The 26,671-nt window shown below is 42.3% G+C and overlaps 7 non-coding genes across 7 annotated transcripts; all 7 read right to left on the minus strand.

Moving 5' to 3' along the window:
* Nucleotides 1-5,285: 5,285 nt before the first annotated feature.
* trnaa-agc lies at nucleotides 5,286-5,358 on the minus strand. The gene has a single exon. It is a non-coding gene; the product is annotated as a tRNA-Ala (tRNA).
* A 3,457-nt stretch (nucleotides 5,359-8,815) lies between these two features.
* Nucleotides 8,816-8,888, minus strand: trnaa-agc. Its single transcript has one exon. It is a non-coding gene; the product is annotated as a tRNA-Ala (tRNA).
* Nucleotides 8,889-10,038: 1,150 nt separating this feature from the next.
* Nucleotides 10,039-10,111, minus strand: trnaa-agc. Its single transcript has one exon. It is a non-coding gene; the product is annotated as a tRNA-Ala (tRNA).
* A 3,459-nt stretch (nucleotides 10,112-13,570) lies between these two features.
* trnaa-agc lies at nucleotides 13,571-13,643 on the minus strand. Its single transcript has one exon. It is a non-coding gene; the product is annotated as a tRNA-Ala (tRNA).
* A 5,783-nt stretch (nucleotides 13,644-19,426) lies between these two features.
* On the minus strand, nucleotides 19,427-19,499 carry trnaa-agc. Its single transcript has one exon. It is a non-coding gene; the product is annotated as a tRNA-Ala (tRNA).
* A 2,421-nt stretch (nucleotides 19,500-21,920) lies between these two features.
* trnaa-agc lies at nucleotides 21,921-21,993 on the minus strand. The gene has a single exon. It is a non-coding gene; the product is annotated as a tRNA-Ala (tRNA).
* A 228-nt stretch (nucleotides 21,994-22,221) lies between these two features.
* On the minus strand, nucleotides 22,222-22,294 carry trnaa-agc. The gene has a single exon. It is a non-coding gene; the product is annotated as a tRNA-Ala (tRNA).
* Between the last annotated feature and the right edge of the window lie 4,377 nt (nucleotides 22,295-26,671).

A 26,671-nucleotide genomic window follows, 5' to 3' on the forward strand; every position in this document is an offset into this window, starting at 1 on the left:
GGATGCGGGCATCGATCCCGCTACCTCTCACATGCTAAGCGAGCACTCTACCATTTGAGCTAATCCCCCTGTGCCTCCAACAAGAAGTATGAAATCTCAATGACCGCACTGCCAAATCCCTCGTCCATAAGAAAGGATACTTGCTTCATCTGTCTAAAAGTATTTTTCATGGTAGTTCAGTAAAGGTTGAAGTAGTGACTGCAGTAAGCCCAGTGGTGGAAATAGTTGTATTGTTGGGTTAGTATCCAGAGCTACAACAACAATGTGTTCTGATTGAACCAAACTAAATAGTTGGAGGATGCAGGCATCGATCCCACTACCTCTCACATGCTAAGCGAGCGCTCTACCATTTGAGCTAATCCCCCTGCACCTCCAACAAGAAGTATGAAATCTCAATGACCGCACTGCCAAATCCCTCGTCCATAAGATAGGATACTTTTTAAAAAGTATGCTTGCTTCAGCTGTCTAAAAGTATTTTTCATGGTAGTTCAGTAAAGGTTGAAGTAGTGACTGCAGTAAGCCCAGTGGTGGAAATAGTTGTATTGTTGGGTTAGTATCCAGAGCTACAAAAACAATGTGTGCTGATTGAACCGAACTAAATAGTTGGAGGATGCTGGCATCGATCCCGCTACCTCTCGCATGCTAAGCGAGCGCTCTACCATTTGAGCTAATCCCCCTGCGCCTTCAACATGAAGTATGCAATCTCAATGACCGCACTGCCAAATCCCTCGTCCATAAGAAAGGATACTTTTTAAAAAGTATGCTTGCTTCAGCTCTCTAAAAATATTTTTCATGGTAGTTCAGTAAAGGTTGAAGTAGTGACTGCAGTAAGCCCAGTGGTGGAAATAGTTGTATTGTTGGGTTAGTATCCAGAGCTACAACAACAATGTGTGCTGATTGAACCAAACTAAATAGCTGGAGAATGCAGGCATCGATCCTGCCACATCTCACATGCTAAGCGAGCGCTGTACCATTTGAGCTAATCCCCCTGTGCCTCCAACTAGAAGTATGAAATCTCAATGTACTCACTGCCAAATCCCTCGTCCATAAGAAAGGATACTTTTTTAAAAAGTATGCTTGCTTCATCTGTCTAAAAGTATTTTTCATGGTAGTTCAGTAAAGGTTGAAGTAGGGACTGCAGTAAGCCCAGTGGTGGAAATAGTTGTATTGTTGGGTTAGTATCCAGAGCTACAACAACAATGTGTGCTGATTGAACCAAACTAAATAGTTGGAGGATGCAGGCATCGATCCCGCTACCTCTCACATGCTAAGCGAGCACTCTACCATTTGAGCTAATCCCCCTGCGCCTACAAAAAGAAGTATGAAATCTCAATGACTGCACTGCCAAATCCCTCGTCCATTAGAAAGGATACTTTTTAAAAAGTATGCTTGCTTCAGCTGTCTAAAAGTTTTTTTCATGGTAGTTCAGTAAAGGTTGAAGTAGTGACTGCAGTAAGCCCAGTGGTGGAAATAGTTGTATTGTTGGGTTAGTATCCAGAGCTACAACAACAATGTGTGCTGATTGAACCAAACTAAATAGTTGGAGGATGCAGGCATCGATCCCGCTACCTCTCACATGCTAAGCAAGCACTCTACCATTTGAGCTAATCCCCCTGCGCCTCCAACAAGAAGTATGAAATCTCAATGACTGCACTGCCAAATCCCTCGTCCATAAGAAAGGATACTTTTTAAAAAGTATGCTTGCTTCAGCTGTCTAAAAGTATTTTTCATGGTAGTTCAGTAAAGGTTGAAGTAGTGACTGCAGTAAGCCCAGTGGTGGAAATAGTTGTATTGTTGGGTTAGTATCCAGAGCTACAACAACAATGTGTGCTGATTATACCAAACTAAATAGTTGGAGGATGGGGGCATCGATCCCGCTACCTCTCACATGCTAAGCGAGCACTCTACCATTTGAGCTAATCCCCCTGTTCCTTCAACAAGAAGTATGAAATCTCAATGTCCTCACTGCCAAATCCCTCGTCCATAAGAAAGGATACTTTTTTTTAAAGTATGCTTGCTTCATCTGTCTAAAAGTATTTTTCATGGTAGTTCAGTAAAGGTTGAAGTAGGGACTGCAGTAAGCCCAGTGGTGGAAATAGTTGTTTTGTTGGGTTAGTATCTAGAGCTACAACAACAATGTGTGCTGATTGAACCAAACTAAATAGTTTGAGGATGCAGGCATCGATCCCGCTACCCCTCACATGCTAAGCGAGCGCTCTACCATTTGAGCTACTCCCCCTGTGCATCCAATAACAAGTATGAAATCTCAATGACCGCACTGCCAAATCCCTCGTCCATTAGAAAGGATACTTTTTTTTAAAGTATGCTTGCTTCAGCTGTCTAAAAGTATTTTTCATGGTAGTTCAGTTAAGGTTGAAGTAGTGACTGCAGTAAGCCCAGTGGTGGAAATAGTTGTATTGTTGGGTTAGTATCCAGAGCTACAACAACAATGTGTGCTGATTATACCAAACTAAATAGTTGGAGGATGGGGGCATCGATCCCACTACCTCTCACATGCTAAGCGAGCACTCTACCATTTGAGCTAATCCCCCTGCGCCTCCAAAAATAAGTATGAAATCTCAATGACCGCACTGCCAAATCCCTCGTCCATAAGAAAGGATAATTTTTAAAAAGTATGCTTGCTTCAGCTGTCTAAAAGTATTTTTCATGGTAGTTCAGTAAAGGTTGAAGTAGTGACTGCAGTAAGCCCAGTGGTGGAAATAGTTGTATTGTTGGGTTAGTATCCAGAGCTACAACAACAATGTGTGCTGATTGAACCAAACTAAATAGTTGGAGGATGCAGGCATCGATCCCGCTACCTCTCACATGCTAAGCGAGCACTCTACCATTTGAGCTAATCCCCCTGTGCTTCCAACAAGAATTATGAAATCTCAATGACCGCACTGCCAAATCCCTCGTCCATTAGAAAGGATAATTTTTAAAAAGTATGCTTGCTTCAGCTGTCTAAAAGTTTTTTCATGGTAGTTCAGTAAAGGTTGAAGTAGTGACTGCAGTAAGCCCAGTGGTGGAAATAGTTGTATTGTTGGGTTAGTATCCAGAGCTACAACAACAATGTGTGCTGATTGAACCAAACTAAATAGTTGGAGGATGCAGGCATCGATCCCGCTACCTCTCACATGCTAAGCGAGCGCTCTACCATTTGAGCTAATCCCCCTGTGCCTCCAACAAGAAGTATGAAATCTCAATGACCGCACTGCCAAATCCCTCGTCCATAAGAAAGGATACTTTTTTTAAAAAGTATGCTTGCTTCAGCTGTCTAAAAGTATTTTTCATGGTAGTTCAGTAAAGGTTGAAGTAGTGACTGCAGTAAGCCCAGTGGTGGAAATAGTTGTATTGTTGGGTTAGTATCCAGAGCTACAACAACAATGTGTGCTGATTGAACCAAACTAAATAGTTGGAGGATGCAGGCATCGATCCCGCTACCTCTCACATGCTAAGCGAGCGCTCTACCATTTGAGCTAATCCCCCTGTGCCTTAAACAAGAAGTATGAAATCTCAATGACCGCACTGCCAAATCCCTCGTCCATAAGAAAGGATACTTTTTAAAAAGTATGCTTGCTTCAGCTGTCTAAAAGTATTTTTCATGGTAGTTCAGTAAAGGTTGAAGTAGTGACTGCAGTAAGCCCAGTGGTGGAAATAGTTGTATTGTTGGGTTAGTATCCAGAGCTACAACAACAATGTGTGCTGATTGAACCAAACTAAATAGTTGGAGGATGCAGGCATCGATCCCGCTACCTCTCACATGCTAAGCGAGCGCTCTACCATTTGAGCTACTCCCCCTGTGCATCCAATAACAAGTATGAAATCTCAATGACCGCACTGCCAAATCCCTCGTCCATTAGAAAGGATACTTTTTTAAAGTATGCTTGCTTCAGCTGTCTAAAAGTATTTTTCATGGTAGTTCAGTAAAGGTTGAAGTAGTGACTGCAGTAAGCCCAGTGGTGGAAATAGTTGTATTGTTGGGTTAGTATCCAGAGCTACAACAACAATGTGTGCTGATTGAACCAAACTAAATAGTTGGAGGATGCAGGCATCGATCCCACTACCTCTCACATGCTAAGCGAGCACTCTACCATTTGAGCTAATCCCCCTGCGCCTCCAACAAGAAGTATGAAATCTCAATGACCGCACTGCCAAATCCCTCGTCCATAAGAAAGGATATTTTTAAAAAGTATGCTTGCTTCAGCTGTCTAAAAGTATTTTTCATGGTAGTTCAGTAAAGGTTGAAGTAGTGACTGCAGTAAGCCCAGTGGTGGAAATAGTTGTATTGTTGGGTTAGTATCCAGAGCTACAACAACAATGTGTGCTGATTGAACCAAACTAAATAGTTGGAGGATGCAGGCATCGATCCCGCTACCTCTCACATGCTAAGCGAGCGCTCTACCATTTGAGCTAATCCCCCTGTGCTTCCAACAAGAAGTATGAAATCTCAATGACCGCACTGCCAAATCCCTCGTCCATAAGAAAGGATACTTTTTTAAAAGTATGCTTGCTTCAGCTGTCTAAAAGTATTTTTCATGGTAGTTCAGTAAAGGTTGAAGTAGTGACTGCAGTAAGCCCAGTGGTGGAAATAGTTGTATTGTTGGGTTAGTATCCAGAGCTACAACAACAATGTGTGCTGATTGAACCAAACTAAATAGTTGGAGGATGCAGGCATCGATCCCGCTACCTCTCACATGCTAAGCGAGCGCTCTACCATTTGAGCTAATCCCCCTGTGCCTCCAACAAGAAGTATGAAATCTCAATGACCGCACTGCCAAATCCCTCGTCCATTAGAAAGGATATTTTTAAAAAGTATGCTTGCTTCAGCTGTCTAAAAGTATTTTTCATGGTAGTTCAGTAAAGGTTGAAGTAGTGACTGCAGTAAGCCCAGTGGTGGAAATAGTTGTATTGTTGGGTTAGTATCCAGAGCTACAACAACAATGTGTGCTGATTGAACCAAACTAAATAGTTGGAGGATGCAGGCATCGATCCCGCTACCTCTCACATGCTAAGCAAGCGCTCTACCATTTGAGCTAATCCCCCTGCACCTCCAACAAGAAGTATGAAATCTCAATGACCGCACTGCCAAATCCCTCGTCCATAAGAAAGGATACTTTTTAAAAAGTATGCTTGCTTCAGCTGTCTAAAAGTATTTTTCATGGTAGTTCAGTAAAGGTTGAAGTAGTGACTGCAGTAAGCCCAGTGGTGGAAATAGTTGTATTGTTGGGTTAGTATCCAGAGCTACAACAACAATGTGTGCTGATTGAACCAAACTAAATAGTTGGAGGATGCGGGCATCGATCCCGCTACCTCTCACATGCTAAGCGAGCGCTCTACCATTTGAGCTAATCCCCCTGCGCCTCCAACAAGAAGTATGAAATCTCAATGACCGCACTGCCAAATCCCTCGTCCATAAGAAAGGATACTTTTTTTAAAAAAGTATGCTTGCTTCAGCTGTCTAAAAGTATTTTTCATGGTAGTTCAGTAAAGGTTGAAGTAGTGACTGCAGTAAGCCCAGTGGTGGAAATAGTTGTATTGTTGGGTTAGTATCCAGAGCTACAACAACAATGTGTGCTGATTGAACCAAACTAAATAGTTGGAGGATGCAGGCATCGATCCCGCTACCTCTCACATGCTAAGCAAGCGCTCTACCATTTGAGCTAATCCCCTGCACCTCCAACAAGAAGTATGAAATCTCAATGACCGCACTGCCAAATCCCTCGTCCATAAGAAAGGATACTTTTTTTAAAGTATGCTTGCTTCAGCTGTCTAAAAGTATTTTTCATGGTAGTTCAGTAAAGGTTGAAGTAGTGACTGCAGTAAGCCCAGTGGTGGAAATAGTTGTATTGTTGGGTTAGTATCCAGAGCTACAACAACAATGTGTGCTGATTGAACCAAACTAAATAGTTGGATGATGCAGGCATCGATCACACTACCTCTCACATGCTAAGCAAGCGCTCTACCATTTGAGCTAATCCCCTGCGCCTCCAACAAGAAGTATGAAATCTCAATGACCGCACTGCCAAATCCCTCATCCATAAGAAAGGATACTTTTTTAAAAGTATGCTTGCTTCAGCTCTCTAAAAGTATTTTTCATGGTAGTTCAGTAAAGGTTGAAGTAGTGACTGCAGTAAGCCCAGTGGTGGAAATAGTTGTATTGTTGGGTTAGTATCCAGAGCTACAACAACAATGTGTGCTGATTGAACCAAACTAAATAGTTGGAGGAGGATGCTACCTCTCGCATGCTAAACAAGCACTCTACCATTTGAGCTAATCCCCGGCACCTCCAACAAGAAGTATGAAATCTCAATGACCGCACTGCCAAATCCCTCTAAATAGTTGGAGGATGCAGGCATGCTACCTCTCACATGCTAAGCGAGTGCTCTACCATTTGAGCTAATCCCCCTGCGCCTCCAACAAGAAGTATGAAATCTCAATGACCGCACTGCCAAATCCCTCGTCCATAAGAAAGGATATCTTTTTTAAAAGTATGCTTGCTTCAGCTGTCTAAAAGTATTTTTCATGGTAGTTCAGTAAAGGTTGAAGTAGTGACTGCAGTAAGCCCAGTGGTGGAAATAGTTGTATTGTTGGGTTAGTATCCAGAGCTACAACAACAATGTGTGCTGATTGAACCAAACTAAATAGTTGGAGGATGCAGGCATCGATCCCACTACCTCTCACATGCTAAGCGAGCACTCTACCATTTGAGCTAATCCCCTGTGACTCCAATAAGAAGTATGAAATCTCAATGACCGCACTGCCAAATCCCTCGTCCATAAGAAAGGATAATTTTTAAAAAGTATGCTTGCTTCAGCTGTCTAAAAGTATTTTTCATGGTAGTTCAGTAAAGGTTGAAGTAGTGACTGCAGTAAGCCCAGTGGTGGAAATAGTTGTATTGTTGGGTTAGTATCCAGAGCTACAACAACAATGTGTGCTGATTGAACCAAACTAAATAGTTGGAGGATGCAGGCATCAATCCCGCTCCCTCTCACATGCTAAGCGAGCGCTCTACCATTTGAGCTAATCCCCCTGTTCCTTCAACAAGAAGTATGAAATCTCAATGACCGCACTGCCAAATCCCTCATCCATTAGAAAGGATACTTTTTAAAAAGTATGCTTGTTTCAGCTGTCTAAAAGTTTTTTTCATGGTAGTTCAGTAAAGGTTGAAGTAGTGACTGCAGTAAGCCCAGTGGTGGAAATAGTTGTATTGTTGGGTTAGTATCCAGAGCTACAACAACAATGTGTGCTGATTGAACCAAACTAAATAGTTGGAGGATGCAGGAATCGATTCCGCTACCTCTCACATGCTAAGCGAGCACTCTACCATTTGAGCTAATCCCCCTGTGCCTCCAACAAGAAGTATGAAATCTCAATGACCGCACTGCCAAATCCCTCGTCCATAAGAAAGGATACTTTTTTAAAAAGTATGCTTGCTTCAGCTGTCTAAAAGTATTTTTCATGGTAGTTCAGTAAAGGTTGAAGTAGTGACTGCAGTAAGCCCAGTGGTGGAAATAGTTGTATTGTTGGGTTAGTATCCAGAGCTACAACAACAATGTGTGCTGATTGAACCAAACTAAATAGTTGGAGGATGGGCATCGATCCCGCTACCTCTCACATGCTAAGCGAGCGCTCTACCATTTGAGCTAATCCCCTGTTCCTCCAACAAGAAGTATGAAATCTCAATGACCGCACTGCCAAATCCCTCGTCCATAAGAAAGGATACTTTTTTAAAAGTATGCTTGCTTCAGCTGTCTAAAAGTATTTTTCATGGTAGTTCAGTAAAGGTTGAAGTAGTGACTGCAGTAAGCCCAGTGGTGGAAATAGTTGTATTGTTGGGTTAGTATCCAGAGCTACAACAACAATGTGTGCTGATTGAACCAAACTAAATATTTGGAGGATGCAGGCATCAATCCCGCTACCTCTCACATGCTAAGCGAGTACTCTACCATTTGAGCTAATCCCCCTGTGCCTCCAACAAGAAGTATGAAATCTCAATGACCGCACTGCCAAATCCCTCGTCCATAAGAAAGGATACTTTTTTAAAAAGTATGCTTGCTTCAGCTGTCTAAAAATATTTTTCATGGTAGTTCAGTAAAGGTTGAAGTAGTGACTGCAGTAAGCCCAGTGGTGGAAATAGTTGTATTGTTGGGTTAGTATCCAGAGCTACAACAACAATGTGTGCTGATTGAACCAAACTAAATAGTTGGAGGATGCAGGCATCAATCCCGCTCCCTCTCACATGCTAAGTGAGCGCTCTACCATTTGAGCTAATCCCCTGTTCCTTCAACAAGAAGTATGAAATCTCAATGACCGCACTGCCAAATCCCTCGTCCCTAAGAAAGGATACTTTTTTCAGCTGTCTCAGCTGTCTAAAAGTATTTTTCATGGTAGTTCAGTAAAGGTTGAAGTAGTGACTGCAGTAAGCCCAGTGGTGGAAATAGTTGTATTGTTGGGTTAGTATCCAGAGCTACAACAACAATGATTGAACCAAACTAAATAGTTGGAGGATGCGGGCATCGATTCTGCTACCTCTCTCATGCTAAGCGAGCGCTCTAACATTTGAGCTAATCCCCCTGTGCCTCCAACAAGAAGTATGAAATCTCAATGACCGCACTGCCAAATCCCTCGTCCATAAGAAAGGATACTTTTTAAAAGTATACTTGCTTCAGCTGTCTAAAAGTATTTTTCATGGTAGTTCAGTAAAGGTTGAAGTAGTGACTGCAGTAAGCCCAGTGGTGGAAATAGTTGTATTGTTGGGTTAGTATCCAGAGCTACAACAACAATGTGTGCTGATTGAACCAAACTAAATATTTGGAGGATGCGGGCATCGATCCCACTACCTCTCGCATGCTAAGCGAGCGCTCTACCATTTGAGCTAATCCCCCTGCAGCTCCAATCAGAAGTATGAAATCTCAATGACCGCACTGCCAAATCCCTCGTCCATAAGAAAGGATACTTTTTAAAAAGTATGCTTGCTTCAGCTGTCTAAAAGTATTTTTCATGGTAGTTCAGTAAAGGTTGAAGTAGTGACTGCAGTAAGCCCAGTGGTGGAAATAGTTGTATTGTTGGGTTAGTATCCAGAGCTACAACAACAATGTGTGCTGATTGAACCAAACTAAATAGTTGGAGGATGCAGGCATCAATCCCACTACCTCTCACATGCTAAGCGAGTACTCTACCATTTGAGCTAATCCCCCTGTGACTCCAATAAGAAGTATGAAATCTCAATGACCGCACTGCCAAATCCCTCGTCCATAAGAAAGGATACTTTTTAAAAAGTATGCTTGCTTCAGCTGTCTAAAAGTATTTTTCATGGTAGTTCAGTAAAGGTTGAAGTAGTGACTGCAGTAAGCCCAGTGGTGGAAATAGTTGTATTGTTGGGTTAGTATCCAGAGCTACAACAACAATGTGTGCTGATTGAACCAAACTAAATAGTTGGAGGATGCAGGCATCAATCCCGCTCCCTCTCACATGCTAAGTGAGCGCTCTACCATTTGAGCTAATCCCCTGTTCCTTCAACAAGAAGTATGAAATCTCAATGACCGCACTGCCAAATCCCTCGTCCCTAAGAAAGGATACTTGCTTCAGCTGTCTAAAAGTATTTTTCATGGTAGTTCAGTAAAGGTTGAAGTAGTGACTGCAGTAAGCCCAGTGGTGGAAATAGTTGTATTGTTGGGTTAGTATCCAGAGCTACAACAACAATGATTGAACCAAACTAAATAGTTGGAGGATGCGGGCATCGATTCTGCTACCTCTCTCATGCTAAGCGAGCGCTCTAACATTTGAGCTAATCGCCCTGTGCCTCCAACAAGAAGTATGAAATCTCAATGACCGCACTGCCAAATCCCTCGTTCATAAGAAAGGATACTTTTTTAAAGTATGCTTGCTTCAGCTGTCTAAAAGTATTTTTCATGGTAGTTCAGTAAAGGTTGAAGTAGTGACTGCAGTAAGCCCAGTGGTGGAAATAGTTGTATTGTTGGGTTAGTATCCAGAGCTACAACAACAATGTGTGCTGATTGAACCAAACTAAATATTTGGAGGATGTGGGCATCGATCCCACTACCTCTCGCATGCTAAGCGAGCGCTCTACCATTTGAGCTAATCCCCCTGCAGCTCCAATCAAGAAGTATGAAATCTCAATGACCGCACTGCCAAATCCCTCGTCCATAAGAAAGGATACTTTTTTAAAAGTATGCTTGCTTCAGCTGTCTAAAAGTATTTTTCATGGTAGTTCAGTAAAGGTTGAAGTAGTGACTGCAGTAAGCCCAGTGGTGGAAATAGTTGTATTGTTGGGTTAGTATCCAGAGCTACAACAACAATGTGTGCTGATTGAACTAAACTAAATATTTGGAGGATGCAGGCAACAATCCCACTACCTCTCACATGCTAAGCGAGTACTCTACCATTTGAGCTAATCCCCCTGTGACTCCAACAAGAAGTATGAAATCTCAATGACCGCACTGCCAAATCCCTCGTCCATAAGAAAGGATAATTTTTTAAAATCCCTCGTTCATAAGAAATACGGTAAAGGTTTTTTAAAGTATGCTTGCTTCAGCTGTCTAAAAGTATTTTTCATGGTAGTTCAGTAAAGGTTGAAGTAGTGACTGCAGTAAGCCCAGTGGTGGAAATAGTTGTATTGTTGGGTTAGTATCCAGAGCTACAACAACAATGTGTGCTGATTGAACCAAACTAAATAGTTGGAGGATGCAGGCATCAATCCCGCTCCCTCTCACATGCTAAGTGAGCGCTCTACCATTTGAGCTAATCCCCCTGTTCCTTCAACAAGAAGTATGAAATCTCAATGACCGCACTGCCAAATCCCTCGTCCATAAGAAAGGATACTTTTTAAAAAGTATGCTTCAGCTGTCTAAAAGTATTTTTCATGGTAGTTCAGTAAAGGTTGAAGTAGTGACTGCAGTAAGCCCAGTGGTGGAAATAGTTGTATTGTTGGGTTAGTATCCAGAGCTACAACAACAATGTGTGCTGATTGAACCAAACTAAATAGTTGGAGGATGCAGGCATCAATCCCGCTACCTCTCACATCACATGCTAAGCGAGCGCTCTACCATTTGAGCTAATCCCCCTGCGCCTCCAACAAGAAGTATGAAATCTCAATGACCGCACTGCCAAATCCCTCGTCCATAAGAAAGGATACTTTTTTTAAAAGTATGCTTGCTTCAGCTGTCTAAAAATATTTTTCATGGTAGTTCAGTAAAGGTTGAAGTAGTGACTGCAGTAAGCCCAGTGGTGGAAATAGTTGTATTGTTGGGTTAGTATCCAGAGCTACAACAACAATGTGTGCTGATTGAACCAAACTAAATAGTTGGAGGATGCAGGCATCGATCCCACTACCTCTCACATGCTAAGCGAGCGCTCTACCATTTGAGCTAATCCCCTGCGCCTCCAACAAGAAGTATGAAATCTCAATGACCGCACTGCCAAATCCCTCATCCATAAGAAAGGATACTTTTTTTAAAGTATGCTTGCTTCAGCTGTCTAAAAATATTTTTCATGGTAGTTCAGTAAAGGTTGAAGTAGTGACTGCAGTAAGCCCAGTGGTGGAAATAGTTGTATTGTTGGGTTAGTATCCAGAGCTACAACAACAATGTGTGCTGATTGAACAAACTAAATGTCATAGATGCTACCTCTGATGCTGCACTCTACCATTTGAGCTAAACTAAATGAAATCTTGGAGCCAAATCCCTCTAAATAGTTGGAGGATGCAGGCATCGATCCCGCTACCTCTCACATGCTAAGCGAGTGCTCTGACCATTTGAGCTAATCCCCTGCGTCTCCAACAAGAAGTATGAAATCTCAATGACCGCACTGCCAAATCCCTCGTCCATAAGAAAGGATATCTTTTTAAAAGTATGCTTGCTTCAGCTGTCTAAAAGTATTTTTCATGGTAGTTCAGTAAAGGTTGAAGTAGTGACTGCAGTAAGCCCAGTGGTGGAAATAGTTGTACTGTTGGGTTAGTATCCAGAGCTACAATAACAATGTGTGCTGATTGAACCAAACTAAATAGTTGGAGGATGCGGGCATCGATCCCACTACCTCTCACATGCTAAGCGAGCACTCTACCATTTGAGCTAATCCCCTGTGCCTCCAACAAGAAGTATGAAATCTCAATGACCGCACTGCCAAATCCCTCGTCCATTAAGAAAGGATAATTTTTAAAAAGTATGCTTGCTTCAGCTGTCTAAAAGTATTTTTCATGGTAGTTCAGTAAAGGTTGAAGTAGTGACTGCAGTAAGCCCAGTGGTGGAAATAGTTGTATTGTTGGGTTAGTATCCAGAGCTACAACAACAATGTGTGCTGATTGAACCAAACTAAATAGTTGGAGGATGCAGGCATCAATCCCGCTCCCTCTCACATGCTAAGCGAGCGCTCTACCATTTGAGCTAATCCCCCTGTTCCTTCAACAAGAAGTATGAAATCTCAATGACCGCACTGCCAAATCCCTCATCCATTAGAAAGGATACTTTTTAAAAGTATGCTTGCTTCAGCTGTCTAAAAGTTTTTTTCATGGTAGTTCAGTAAAGGTTGAAGTAGTGACTGCAGTAAGCCCAGTGGTGGAAATAGTTGTATTGTTGGGTTAGTATCCAGAGCTACAACAACAATGTGTGCTGATTGAACCAAACTAAATAGTTGGAGGATGCAGGCATCAATCCCGCTACCTCTCACATGCTAAGCGAGCGCTCTACCATTTGAGCTAATCCCCCTGCGCCTCCAACAAGAAGTATGAAATCTCAATGACCGCACTGCCAAATCCCTCGTCCATAAGAAAGGATACTTTTTTAAAAAGTATGCTTGCTTCAGCTCTCTAAAAATATTTTTCATGGTAGTTCAGTAAAGGTTGAAGTAGTGACTGCAGTAAGCCCAGTGGTGGAAATAGTTGTATTGTTGGGTTAGTATCCAGAGCTACAACAACAATGTGTGCTGATTGAACCAAACTAAATAGTTGGAGGATGCAGGCATCAATCCCGCTCCCTCTCACATGCTAAGTGAGCGCTCTACCATTTGAGCTAATCCCTCTGTTCCTTCAACAAGAAGTATGAAATCTCAATGACCGCACTGCCAAATCCCTCGTCCCTAAGAAAGGATACTTTTTGCTTCAGCTGTCTAAAAGTATTTTTCATGGTAGTTCAGTAAAAGTTGAAGTAGTGACTGCAGTAAGCCCAGTGGTGGAAATAGTTGTATTGTTGGGTTAGTATCCAGAGCTACAACAACAATGATTGAACCAAACTAAATAGTTGGAGGATGCGGGCATCGATTCTGCTACCTCTCTCATGCTAAGCGAGCGATCTAACATTTGAGCTAATCCCCCTGTGCCTCCAACAAGAAGTATGAAATCTCAATGACCGCACTGCCAAATCCCTCGTCCATAAGAAAGGATACTTTTTTAAAAAGTATGCTTGCTTCAGCTGTCTAAAAGTATTTTTCATGGTAGTTCAGTAAAGGTTGAAGTAGTGACTGCAGTAAGCCCAGTGGTGGAAATAGTTGTATTGTTGGGTTAGTATCCAGAGCTACAACAACAATGTGTGCTGATTGAACCAAACTAAATATTTGGAGGATGTGGGCATCGATCCCACTACCTCTCGCATGCTAAGCGAGCGCTCTACCATTTGAGCTAATCCCCCTGCAGCTCCAATCAAGAAGTATGAAATCTCAATGACCGCACTGCCAAATCCCTCGTCCATAAGAAAGGATACTTTTTTAAAAGTATGCTTGCTTCAGCTGTCTAAAAGTATTTTTCATGGTAGTTCAGTAAAGGTTGAAGTAGTGACTGCAGTAAGCCCAGTGGTGGAAATAGTTGTATTGTTGGGTTAGTATCCAGAGCTACAACAACAATGTGTGCTGATTGAACCAAACTAAATATTTGGAGGATGCAGGAAACAATCCCACTACCTCTCACATGCTAAGCGAGTACTCTACCATTTGAGCTAATCCCCCTGTGACTCCAACAAGAAGTATGAAATCTCAATGACCGCACTGCCAAATCCCTCGTCCATTAAGAAAGGATAATTTTTAAAAAGTATGCTTGCTTCAGCTGTCTAAAAGTATTTTTCATGGTAGTTCAGTAAAGGTTGAAGTAGTGACTGCAGTAAGCCCAGTGGTGGAAATAGTTGTATTGTTGGGTTAGTATCCAGAGCTACAACAACAATGTGTGCTGATTGAACCAAACTAAATAGTTGGAGGATGCAGGCATCGATCCCGCTACCTCTCACATGCTAAGCGAGCGCTCTACCATTTGAGCTAATCCCCCTGTTCCTTCAACAAGAAGTATGAAATCTCAATGACCGCACTGCCAAATCCCTCGTCCATTAGAAAGGATACTTTTTAAAAAGTATGCTTGCTTCAGCTGTCTAAAAGTTTTTTTCATGGTAGTTCAGTAAAGGTTGAAGTAGTGACTGCAGTAAGCCCAGTGGTGGAAATAGTTGTATTGTTGGGTTAGTATCCAGAGCTACAACAACAATGTGTGCTGATTGAACCAAACTAAATAGTTGGAGGATGCAGGCATCAATCCCGCTACCTCTCACATGCTAAGCGAGCGCTCTACCATTTGAGCTAATCCCCTGCGCCTCCAACAAGAAGTATGAAATCTCAATGACCGCACTGCCAAATCCCTCGTCCATAAGAAAGGATACTTTTTTAAAAGTATGCTTGCTTCAGCTGTCTAAAAGTATTTTTCATGGTAGTTCAGTAAAGGTTGAAGTAGTGACTGCAGTAAGCCCAGTGGTGGAAATAGTTGTATTGTTGGGTTAGTATCCAGAGCTACAACAACAATGTGTGCTGATTGAACCAAACTAAATAGTTGGAGGATGCAGGCATCAATCCCGCTCCCTCTCACATGCTAAGTGAGCGCTCTACCATTTGAGCTAATCCCCCTGTTCCTTCAACAAGAAGTATGAAATCTCAATGACCGCACTGCCAAATCCCTCGTCCCTAAGAAAGGAAAGGATATGCTTGCTTCAGCTGTCTAAAAGTATTTTTCATGGTAGTTCAGTAAAGGTTGAAGTAGTGACTGCAGTAAGCCCAGTGGTGGAAATAGTTGTATTGTTGGGTTAGTATCCAGAGCTACAACAACAATGATTGAACCAAACTAAATAGTTGGAGGATGCGGGCATCGATTCTGCTACCTCTCTCATGCTAAGCGAGCGCTCTAACATTTGAGCTAATCGCCCTGTGCCTCCAACAAGAAGTATGAAATCTCAATGACCGCACTGCCAAATCCCTCGTTCATAAGAAAGGATACTTTTTTAAAAGTATGCTTGCTTCAGCTGTCTAAAAGTATTTTTCATGGTAGTTCAGTAAAGGTTGAAGTAGTGACTGCAGTAAGCCCAGTGGTGGAAATAGTTGTATTGTTGGGTTAGTATCCAGAGCTACAACAACAATGTGTGCTGATTGAACCAAACTAAATAGTTGGAGGATGTGGGCATCGATCCCACTACCTCTCGCATGCTAAGCGAGCGCTCTACCATTTGAGCTAATCCCCTGCAGCTCCAATCAGAAGTATGAAATCTCAATGACCGCACTGCCAAATCCCTCGTCCATAAGAAAGGATACTTTTTTTAAAAGTATGCTTGCTTCAGCTGTCTAAAAGTATTTTTCATGGTAGTTCAGTAAAGGTTGAAGTAGTGACTGCAGTAAGCCCAGTGGTGGAAATAGTTGTATTGTTGGGTTAGTATCCAGAGCTACAACAACAATGTGTGCTGATTGAACCAAACTAAATAGTTGGAGGATGCAGGCATCAATCCCACTACCTCTCACATGCTAAGCGAGCACTCTACCATTTGAGCTAATCCCCCTGTGCCTCTAACAAGAAGTATGAAATCTCTAAGACCGCACTGCCAAATCCCTCGTCCATAAGAAAGGATAATTTTTAAAAAGTATGCTTGCTTCAGCTGTCTAAAAGTATTTTTCATGGTAGTTCAGTAAAGGTTGAAGTAGTGACTGCAGTAAGCCCAGTGGTGGAAATAGTTGTATTGTTGGGTTAGTATCCAGAGCTACAACAACAATGTGTGCTGATTGAACCAAACTAAATAGTTGGAGGATGCAGGCATCGATCCCGCTCCCTCTCACATGCTAAGCGAGCGCTCTACCATTTGAGCTAATCCCCTGTTCCTTCAACAAGAAGTATGAAATCTCAATGACCGCACTGCCAAATCCCTCGTCCATAAGAAAGGATACTTTTTTTTTTTTAAAAAGTATGCTTGCTTCAGCTGTCTAAAAGTTTTTTTCATGGTAGTTCAGTAAAGGTTGAAGTAGTGACTGCAGTAAGCCCAGTGGTGGAAATAGTTGTATTGTTGGGTTAGTATCCAGAGCTACAACAACAATGTGTGCTGATTGAACCAAACTAAATAGTTGGAGGATGCAGGCATCAATCCCGCTACCTCTCACATGCTAAGCGAGCGCTCTACCATTTGAGCTAATCCCCTGCGCCTCCAACAAGAAGTATGAAATCTCAATGACCGCACTGCCAAATCCCTCGTCCATAAGAAAGGATACTTTTTAAAAAGTATGCTTGCTTCAGCTGTCTAAAAGTATTTTTCATGGTAGTTCAGTAAAGGTTGAAGTAGTGACTGCAGTAAGCCCAGTGGTGGAAATAGTTGTATTGTTGGGTTAGTATCCAGAGCTACAACAACAATGTGTGCTGATTGAACCAAACTAAATAGTTGGAGGATGCAGGCATCAATCCCGCTCCCTCTCACATGCTAAGTGAGCACTCTACCATTTGAGCTAATCCCCCTGTTCCTTCAACAAGAAGTATGAAATCTCAATGACCGCACTGCCAAATCCCTCGTCCCTAAGAAAGGATACTTGCTTCAGCTGTCTAAAAGTATTTTTCATGGTAGTTCAGTAAAGGTTGAAGTAGTGACTGCAGTAAGCCCAGTGGTGGAAATAGTTGTATTGTTGGGTTAGTATCCAGAGCTACAACAACAATGATTGAACCAAACTAAATAGTTGGAGGATGCGGGCATCGATTCTGCTACCTCTCTCATGCTAAGCGAGCGCTCTACCATTTGAGCTAATCCCCCTGTGCCTCCAACAAGAAGTATGAAATCTCAATGACCGCACTGCCAAATCCCTCGTCCATAAGAAAGGATACTTTTTTAAAAGTATGCTTGCTTCAGCTGTCTAAAAGTATTTTTCATGGTAGTTCAGTAAAGGTTGAAGTAGTGACTGCAGTAAGCCCAGTGGTGGAAATAGTTGTATTGTTGGGTTAGTATCCAGAGCTACAACAACAATGTGTGCTGATTGAACCAAACTAAATAGTTGGAGGATGCAGGCATCGATCCCGCTACCTCTCACATGCTAAGCGAGCGCTCTACCATTTGAGCTAATCCCCTGTGCCTCCAACAAGAAGTATGAAATCTCAATGACCGCACTGCCAAATCCCTCGTCCATAAGAAAGGATACTTTTTTAAAAGTATGCTTGCTTCAGCTGTCTAAAAGTTTTTTTCATGGTAGTTCAGTAAAGGTTGAAGTAGTGACTGCAGTAAGCCCAGTGGTGGAAATAGTTGTATTGTTGGGTTAGTATCCAGAGCTACAACAACAATGTGTGCTGATTGAACCAAACTAAATAGTTGGAGGATGCAGGCATCAATCCCGCTCCCTCTCACATGCTAAGCGAGCGCTCTACCATTTGAGCTAATCCCCCTGTTCCTTCAACAAGAAGTATGAAATCTCAATGACCGCACTGCCAAATCCCTCGTCCATAAGAAAGGATACTTTTTTAAAGTATGCTTGCTTCAGCTGTCTAAAAGTATTTTTCATGGTAGTTCAGTAAAGGTTGAAGTAGTGACTGCAGTAAGCCCAGTGGTGGAAATAGTTGTATTGTTGGGTTAGTATCCAGAGCTACAACAACAATGTGTGCTGATTGAACCAAACTAAATAGTTGGAGGATGCAGGCATCAATCCCGCTCCCTCTCACATGCTAAGTGAGCACTCTACCATTTGAGCTAATCCCCCTGTTCCTTCAACAAGAAGTATGAAATCTCAATGACCGCACTGCCAAATCCCTCGTCCCTAAGAAAGGATACTTGCTTCAGCTGTCTAAAAGTATTTTTCATGGTAGTTCAGTAAAGGTTGAAGTAGTGACTGCAGTAAGCCCAGTGGTGGAAATAGTTGTATTGTTGGGTTAGTATCCAGAGCTACAACAACAATGATTGAACCAAACTAAATAGTTGGAGGATGCGGGCATCGATTCTGCTACCTCTCTCATGCTAAGCGAGCACTCTACCATTTGAGCTAATCCCCCTGTGCCTCCAACAAGAAGTATGAAATCTCAATGACCGCACTGCCAAATCCCTCATCCATAAGAAAGGATACTTTTTAAAAGTATGCTTGCTTCAGCTGTCTAAAAGTATTTTTCATGGTAGTTCAGTAAAGGTTGAAGTAGTGACTGCAGTAAGCCCAGTGGTGGAAATAGTTGTATTGTTGGGTTAGTATCCAGAGCTACAACAACAATGTGTGCTGATTGAACCAAACTAAATAGTTGGAGGATGCAGGCATCGATCCCTACCTCTCACATGCTAAGCAAGCGCTCTACCATTTGAGCTAATCCCCCTGTGCCTCCAACAAGAAGTATGAAATCTCAATGACCTCACTGCCAAATCCCTCGTCCATAAGAAAGGATACTTTTTTAAAAGTATGCTTGCTTCATCTGTCTAAAAAGTTTTTTTCATGGTAGTTCAGTAAAGGTTGAAGTAGTGACTGCAGTAAGCCCAGTGGTGGAAATAGTTGTATTGTTGGGTTAGTATCCAGAGCTACAACAACAATGTGTGCTGATTGAACCAAACTAAATAGTTGGAGGATGCAGGCATCGATCCCGCTACCTCTCACATGCTAAGCGAGCACTCTACCATTTGAGCTAATCCCCTGTGCCTCCAACAAGAAGTATGAAATCTCAATGACCGCACTGCCAAATCCCTCGTCCATAAGAAAGGAAAGGATACTTGCTTCAGCTGTCTAAAAGTATTTTTCATGGTAGTTCAGTAAAGGTTGAAGTAGTGACTGCAGTAAGCCCAGTGGTGGAAATAGTTGTATTGTTGGGTTAGTATCCAGAGCTACAACAACAATGTGTGCTGATTGAACCAAACTAAATAGTTGGAGGATGCGGGCATCAATCCCACTACCTCTCGCATGCTAAGCGAGCACTCTACCATTTGAGCTAATCCCCCTGCAGCTCCAATCAGAAGTATGAAATCTCAATGACCGCACTGCCAAATCCCTCGTCCATAAGAAAGGATACTTTTTTTAAAGTATGCTTGCTTCAGCTGTCTAAAAGTATTTTTCATGGTAGTTCAGTAAAGGTTGAAGTAGTGACTGCAGTAAGCCCAGTGGTGGAAATAGTTGTATTGTTGGGTTAGTATCCAGAGCTACAACAACAATGTGTGCTGATTGAACCAAACTAAATAGTTGGAGGATGTGGGCATCGATCCCACTACCTCTCGCATGCTAAGCGAGCGCTCTACCATTTGAGCTAATCCCCCTGCAGCTCCAATCAGAAGTATGAAATCTCAATGACCGCACTGCCAAATCCCTCGTCCATAAGAAAGGATACTTTTTTAAAAGTATGCTTGCTTCAGCTGTCTAAAAGTATTTTTCATGGTAGTTCAGTAAAGGTTGAAGTAGTGACTGCAGTAAGCCCAGTGGTGGAAATAGTTGTATTGTTGGGTTAGTATCCAGAGCTACAACAACAATGTGTGCTGATTGAACCAAACTAAATAGTTGGAGGATGCAGGCATCAATCCCACTACCTCTCACATGCTAAGCGAGTACTCTACCATTTGAGCTAATCCCCTGTGCCTCCAACAAGAAGTATGAAATCTCAATGACCGCACTGCCAAATCCTCGTCCATTAAGAAAGGATAATTTTTAAAAAGTATGCTTGCTTCAGCTGTCTAAAAGTATTTTTCATGGTAGTTCAGTAAAGGTTGAAGTAGTGACTGCAGTAAGCCCAGTGGTGGAAATAGTTGTATTGTTGGGTTAGTATCCAGAGCTACAACAACAATGTGTGCTGATTGAACCAAACTAAATAGTTGGAGGATGAAGGCATCAATCCCGATCCCTCTCACATGCTAAGCGAGCGCTCTACCATTTGAGCTAATCCCCCTGTTCCTTCAACAAGAAGTATGAAATCTCAATGACCACACTGCCAAATCCCTCGTCCATAAGAAAGGATACTTTTTAAAAAGTATGCTTGTTTCAGCTGTCTAAAAGTTTTTTCATGGTAGTTCAGTAAAGGTTGAAGTAGTGACTGCAGTAAGCCCAGTGGTGGAAATAGTTGTATTGTTGGGTTAGTATCCAGAGCTACAACAACAATGTGTGCTGATTGAACCAAACTAAATAGTTGGAGGATGCAGGCATCAATCCCGCTACCTCTCACATGCTAAGCGAGCGCTCTACCATTTGAGCTAATCCCCCTGCGCCTCCAACAAGAAGTATGAAATCTCAATGACCGCACTGCCAAATCCCTCGTCCATAAGAAAGGATACTTTTTTAAAAGTATGCTTGCTTCAGCTGTCTAAAAGTATTTTTCATGGTAGTTCAGTAAAGGTTGAAGTAGTGACTGCAGTAAGCCCAGTGGTGGAAATAGTTGTATTGTTGGGTTAGTATCCAGAGCTACAACAACAATGTGTGCTGATTGAACCAAACTAAATAGTTGGAGGATGCGGGCATCGATCCCGCTACCTCTCACATGCTAAGCGAGCGCTCTACCATTTGAGCTAATCCCCTGCGGCTCCAACAAGAAGTATGAAATCTCAATGACCGCACTGCCAAATCCCTCGTCCATAAGAAAGGATACTTTTTTAAAAAGTATGCTTGCTTCAGCTGTCTAAAAGTATTTTTCATGGTAGTTCAGTAAAGGTTGAAGTAGTGACTGCAGTAAGCCCAGTGGTGGAAATAGTTGTATTGTTGGGTTAGTATCCAGAGCTACAACAACAATGTGTGCTGATTGAACCAAACTAAATAGTTGGAGGATGTAGGCATCGATCCAACTACCTATCATATGCTAAGTGAGCACTCTACCATTTGAGCTAATCCCCCTGTGCTTCCAACAAGAAGTATGAAATCTCAATGACCGCACTGCCAAATCCCTCGTCCATAAGAAAGGATAATTTTTAAAAAGTATGCTTGCTTCAGCTGTCTAAAAGTTTTTTTCATGGTAGTTCAGTAAAGGTTGAAGTAGTGACTGCAGTAAGCCCAGTGGTGGAAATAGTTGTATTGTTGGGTTAGTATCCAGAGCTACAACAACAATGTGTGCTGATTGAACCAAACTAAATAGTTGGAGGATGCAGGCATCAATCCCACTACCTCTCACATGCTAAGCGAGCACTCTACCATTTGAGCTAATCCCCCTGTTCCTTCAACAAGAAGTATGAAATCTCAATGACCGCACTGCCAAATCCCTCGTCCATAAGAAAGGATACTTTTTTAAAAGTATGCTTGCTTCAGCTGTCTAAAAGTATTTTTCATGGTAGTTCAGTAAAGGTTGAAGTAGTGACTGCAGTAAGCCCAGTGGTGGAAATAGTTGTATTGTTGGGTTAGTATCCAGAGCTACAACAACAATGTGTGCTGATTGAACCAAACTAAATAGTTGGAGGATGCAGGCATCAATCCCGCTCCCTCTCACATGCTAAGCGAGCGCTCTACCATTTGAGCTAATCCCCCTATTCCTTCAACAAGAAGTATGAAATATCAATGACCACACTGCCAAATCCCTCGTCCATAAGAAAGGATAATTTTTAAAAAGTATGCTTGCTTCAGCTGTCTAAAAGTATTTTTCATGGTAGTTCAGTAAAGGTTGAAGTAGTGACTGCAGTAAGCCCAGTGGTGGAAATAGTTGTATTGTTGGGTTAGTATCCAGAGCTACAACAACAATGTGTGCTGATTGAACCAAACTAAATAGTTGGAGGATGCGGGCATCGATCCCGCTACCTCTCGCATGCTAAGCGAGCGCTCTACCATTTGAGCTAATCCCCCTTGCCTCCAACAAGAAGTATGAAATCTCAATGACTGCACTGCCAAATCTCGTCCATAAGAAAGGAAAAAAATATGCTTGCTTCAGCTGTCTAAAAGTATTTTTCATGGTAGTTCAGTAAAGGTTGAAGTAGTGACTGCAGTAAGCCCAGTGGTGGAAATAGTTGTATTGTTGGGTTAGTATCCAGAGCTACAACAACAATGTGTGCTGATTGAACCAAACTAAATAGTTGGAGGATGCGGGCATCGATCCCGCTACCTCTCGCATGCTAAGCAAGCGCTCTACCATTTGAGCTAATCCCCCTGCAGCTCCAACAAGAAGTATGAAATCTCAATGACCGCACTGCCAAATCCCTCGTCCATAAGAAAGGATAATTTTTTAAAAAGTATGCTTGCTTCAGCTGTCTAAAAGTTTTTTCATGGTAGTTCAGTAAAGGTTGAAGTAGTGACTGCAGTAAGCCCAGTGGTGGAAATAGTTGTATTGTTGGGTTAGTATCCAGAGCTACAACAACAATGTGTGCTGATTGAACCAAACTAAATAGTTGGAGGATGCAGGCATCGATCCCAGCTACCTCTCACATGCTAAGCGAGCGCTCTACCATTTGAGCTAATCCCCCTGTGCTTCCAACAAGAAGTATGAAATCTCAATGACCGCACTGCCAAATCCCTCGTCCATAAGAAAGGATAATTTTTAAAAAGTATGCTTGCTTCAGCTGTCTAAAAGTATTTTTCATGGTAGTTCAGTAAAGGTTGAAGTAGTGACTGCAGTAAGCCCAGTGGTGGAAATAGTTGTATTGTTGGGTTAGTATCCAGAGCTACAACAACAATGTGTGCTGATTGAACCAAACTAAATAGTTGGAGGATGCAGGCATCGATCCCACTACCTCTCACATGCTAAGCGAGCACTCTACCATTTGAGCTAATCCCCCTGCGCCTCCAACAAGAAGTATGAAATCTCAATGACTGCACTGCCAAATCCCTCGTCCATAAGAAAGGATACTTTTTAAAAAGTATGCTTGCTTCAGCTGTCTAAAAGTATTTTTCATGGTAGTTCAGTAAAGGTTGAAGTAGTGACTGCAGTAAGCCCAGTGGTGGAAATAGTTGTATTGTTGGGTTAGTATCCAGAGCTACAACAACAATGTGTGCTGATTGAACCAAACTAAATAGTTGGAGGATGCAGGCATCAATCCCGCTACCTCTCACATGCTAAGCGAGCGCTCTACCATTTGAGCTAATCCCCCTGTTCCTTCAACGAGAAGTATGAAATCTCAATGACCGCACTGCCAAATCCCTCGTCCCTAAGAAAGGATATGCTTGCTTCAGCTGTCTAAAAGTATTTTTCATGGTAGTTCAGTAAAGGTTGAAGTAGTGACTGCAGTAAGCCCAGTGGTGGAAATAGTTGTATTGTTGGGTTAGTATCCAGAGCTACAACAACAATGATTGAACCAAACTAAATAGTTGGAGGATGCGGGCATCGAATCCGCTACCTCTCTCATGCTAAGCGAGCGCTCTACCATTTGAGCTAATCCCCCTGTGCCTCAACAAGAAGTATGAAATCTCAATGACCGCACTGCCAAATCCCTCGTCCATAAGAAAGGATACTTTTTAAAAAAGTATGCTTGCTTCAGCTGTCTAAAAGTATTTTTCATGGTAGTTCAGTAAAGGTTGAAGTAGTGACTGCAGTAAGCCCAGTGGTGGAAATAGTTGTATTGTTGGGTTAGTATCCAGAGCTACAACAACAATGTGTGCTGATTGAACCAAACTAAATAGTTGGAGGATGCACGGGCATCAATCCCACTACCTCTCACATGCTAAGCGAGCGCTCTACCATTTGAGCTAATCCCCCTGCGGCTCCAAAAATAAGTATGAAATCTCAATGACCGCACTGCCAAATCCCTCGTCCATAAGAAAGGATACTTTTTTAAAAGTATGCTTGCTTCAGCTGTCTAAAAGTATTTTTCATGGTAGTTCAGTAAAGGTTGAAGTAGTGACTGCAGTGAGCCCAGTGGTGGAAATAGTTGTATTGTTGGGTTAGTATCCAGAGCTACAACAACAATGTGTGCTGATTGAACCAAACTAAATAGTTGGAGGATGCAGGCATCGATCCCAACTACCTCTCACATGCTAAGTGAGCACTCTACCATTTGAGCTAATCCCCCTGTGCTTCCAACAAGAAGTATGAAATCTCAATGACCGCACTGCCAAATCCCTCGTCCATAAGAAAGGATATTTTTAAAAAGTATGCTTGCTTCAGCTGTCTAAAAGTTTTTTTCATGGTAGTTCAGTAAAGGTTGAAGTAGTGACTGCAGTAAGCCCAGTGGTGGAAATAGTTGTATTGTTGGGTTAGTATCCAGAGCTACAACAACAATGTGTGCTGATTGAACCAAACTAAATAGTTGGAGGATGCAGGCATCAATCCCGCTACCTCTCACATGCTAAGCGAGCACTCTACCATTTGAGCTAATCCCCCTGTGCCTCCAACAAGAAGTATGAAATCTCAATGACCGCACTGCCAAATCCCTCGTCCATAAGAAAGGATACTTTTTAAAAAGTATGCTTGCTTCAGCTGTCTAAAAGTATTTTTCATGGTAGTTCAGTAAAGGTTGAAGTAGTGACTGCAGTAAGCCCAGTGGTGGAAATAGTTGTATTGTTGGGTTAGTATCCAGAGCTACAACAACAATGTGTGCTGATTGAACCAAACTAAATAGTTGGAGGATGCAGGCATCGATCCCGCTACCTCTCACATGCTAAGCGAGCGCTCTACCATTTGAGCTAATCCCCCTGTGCCTCCAACAAGAAGTATGAAATCTCAATGACCGCACTGCCAAATCCCTCGTCCATAAGAAAGGATACTTTTTTAAAAAAAAGTATGCTTGCTTCAGCTGTCTAAAAGTATTTTTCATGGTAGTTCAGTAAAGGTTGAAGTAGTGACTGCAGTAAGCCCAGTGGTGGAAATAGTTGTATTGTTGGGTTAGTATCCAGAGCTACAACAACAATGTGTGCTGATTGAACCAAACTAAATAGTTGGAGGATGCAGGCATCGATCCCGCTACCTCTCACATGCTAAGCGAGCACTCTACCATTTGAGCTAATCCCCTGTGCCTCCAACAAGAAGTATGAAATCTCAATGACCGCACTGCCAAATCCCTCGTCCATAAGAAAGGATACTTTTTTAAAAAGTATGCTTGCTTCAGCTGTCTAAAAGTATTTTTCATGGTAGTTCAGTAAAGGTTGAAGTAGTGACTGCAGTAAGCCCAGTGGTGGAAATAGTTGTATTGTTGGGTTAGTATCCAGAGCTACAACAACAATGTGTGCTGATTGAACCAAACTAAATAGTTGGAGGATGCAGGCATCGATCCCGCTACCTCTCACATGCTAAGCGAGCGCTCTACCATTTGAGCTAATCCCCCTATTGCTTCAACAAGAAGTATGAAATCTCAATGACCGCACTGCCAAATCCCTCGTCCATAAGAAAGGATACTTTTTAAAAAGTATGCTTGCTTCAGCTGTCTAAAAGTTTTTTTCATGGTAGTTCAGTAAAGGTTGAAGTAGTGACTGCAGTAAGCCCAGTGGTGGAAATAGTTGTATTGTTGGGTTAGTATCCAGAGCTACAACAACAATGTGTGCTGATTGAACCAAACTAAATAGTTGGAGGATGCAGGCATCGATCCCGCTACCTCTCACATGCTAAGCGAGCGCTCTACCATTTGAGCTAATCCCCCTGCGCCTCCAACAAGAAGTATGAAATCTCAATGACCGCACTGCCAAATCCCTCGTCCATAAGAAAGGATACTTTTAAAAAAAAAGTATGCTTGCTTCAGCTGTCTAAAAGTATTTTTCATGGTAGTTCAGTAAAGGTTGAAGTAGTGACTGCAGTAAGCCCAGTGGTGGAAATAGTTGTATTGTTGGGTTAGTATCCAGAGCTACAACAACAATGTGTGCTGATTGAACCAAACTAAATAGTTGGAGGATGCAGGCATCGATCCCACTACCTCTCACATGCTAAGCGAGCACTCTACCATTTGAGCTAATCCCCTGCGCCTCCAACAAGAAGTATGAAATCTCAATGACCGCACTGCCAAATCCCTCGTCCATAAGAAAGGATACTTTTTTTAAAAAGTATGCTTGCTTCAGCTGTCTAAAAGTATTTTTCATGGTAGTTCAGTAAAGGTTGAAGTAGTGACTGCAGTAAGCCCAGTGGTGGAAATAGTTGTATTGTTGGGTTAGTATCCAGAGCTACAACAACAATGTGTGCTGATTGAACCAAACTAAATAGTTGGAGGATGCAGGCATCGATCCCGCTACCTCTCACATGCTAAGCGAGCGCTCTACCATTTGAGCTAATCCCCCTGTTCCTCCAACAAGAAGTATGAAATCTCAATGACCGCACTGCCAAATCCCTCGTCCATAAGAAAGGATACTTTTTTAAAAAGTATGCTTGCTTCAGCTGTCTAAAAGTATTTTTCATGGTAGTTCAGTAAAGGTTGAAGTAGTGACTGCAGTAAGCCCAGTGGTGGAAATAGTTGTATTGTTGGGTTAGTATCCAGAGCTACAACAACAATGTGTGCTGATTGAACCAAACTAAATAGTTGGAGGATGCAGGCATCGATCCCGCTACCTCTCACATGCTAAGCGAGCGCTCTACCATTTGAGCTAATCCCCCTGCGCCTCCAACAAGAAG

The sequence above is a fragment of the Oncorhynchus gorbuscha genome, unplaced genomic scaffold (assembly GCF_021184085.1).
Source record: "Oncorhynchus gorbuscha isolate QuinsamMale2020 ecotype Even-year unplaced genomic scaffold, OgorEven_v1.0 Un_scaffold_1990, whole genome shotgun sequence".
In the NCBI taxonomy this organism is placed as follows: domain Eukaryota; kingdom Metazoa; phylum Chordata; class Actinopteri; order Salmoniformes; family Salmonidae; genus Oncorhynchus; species Oncorhynchus gorbuscha.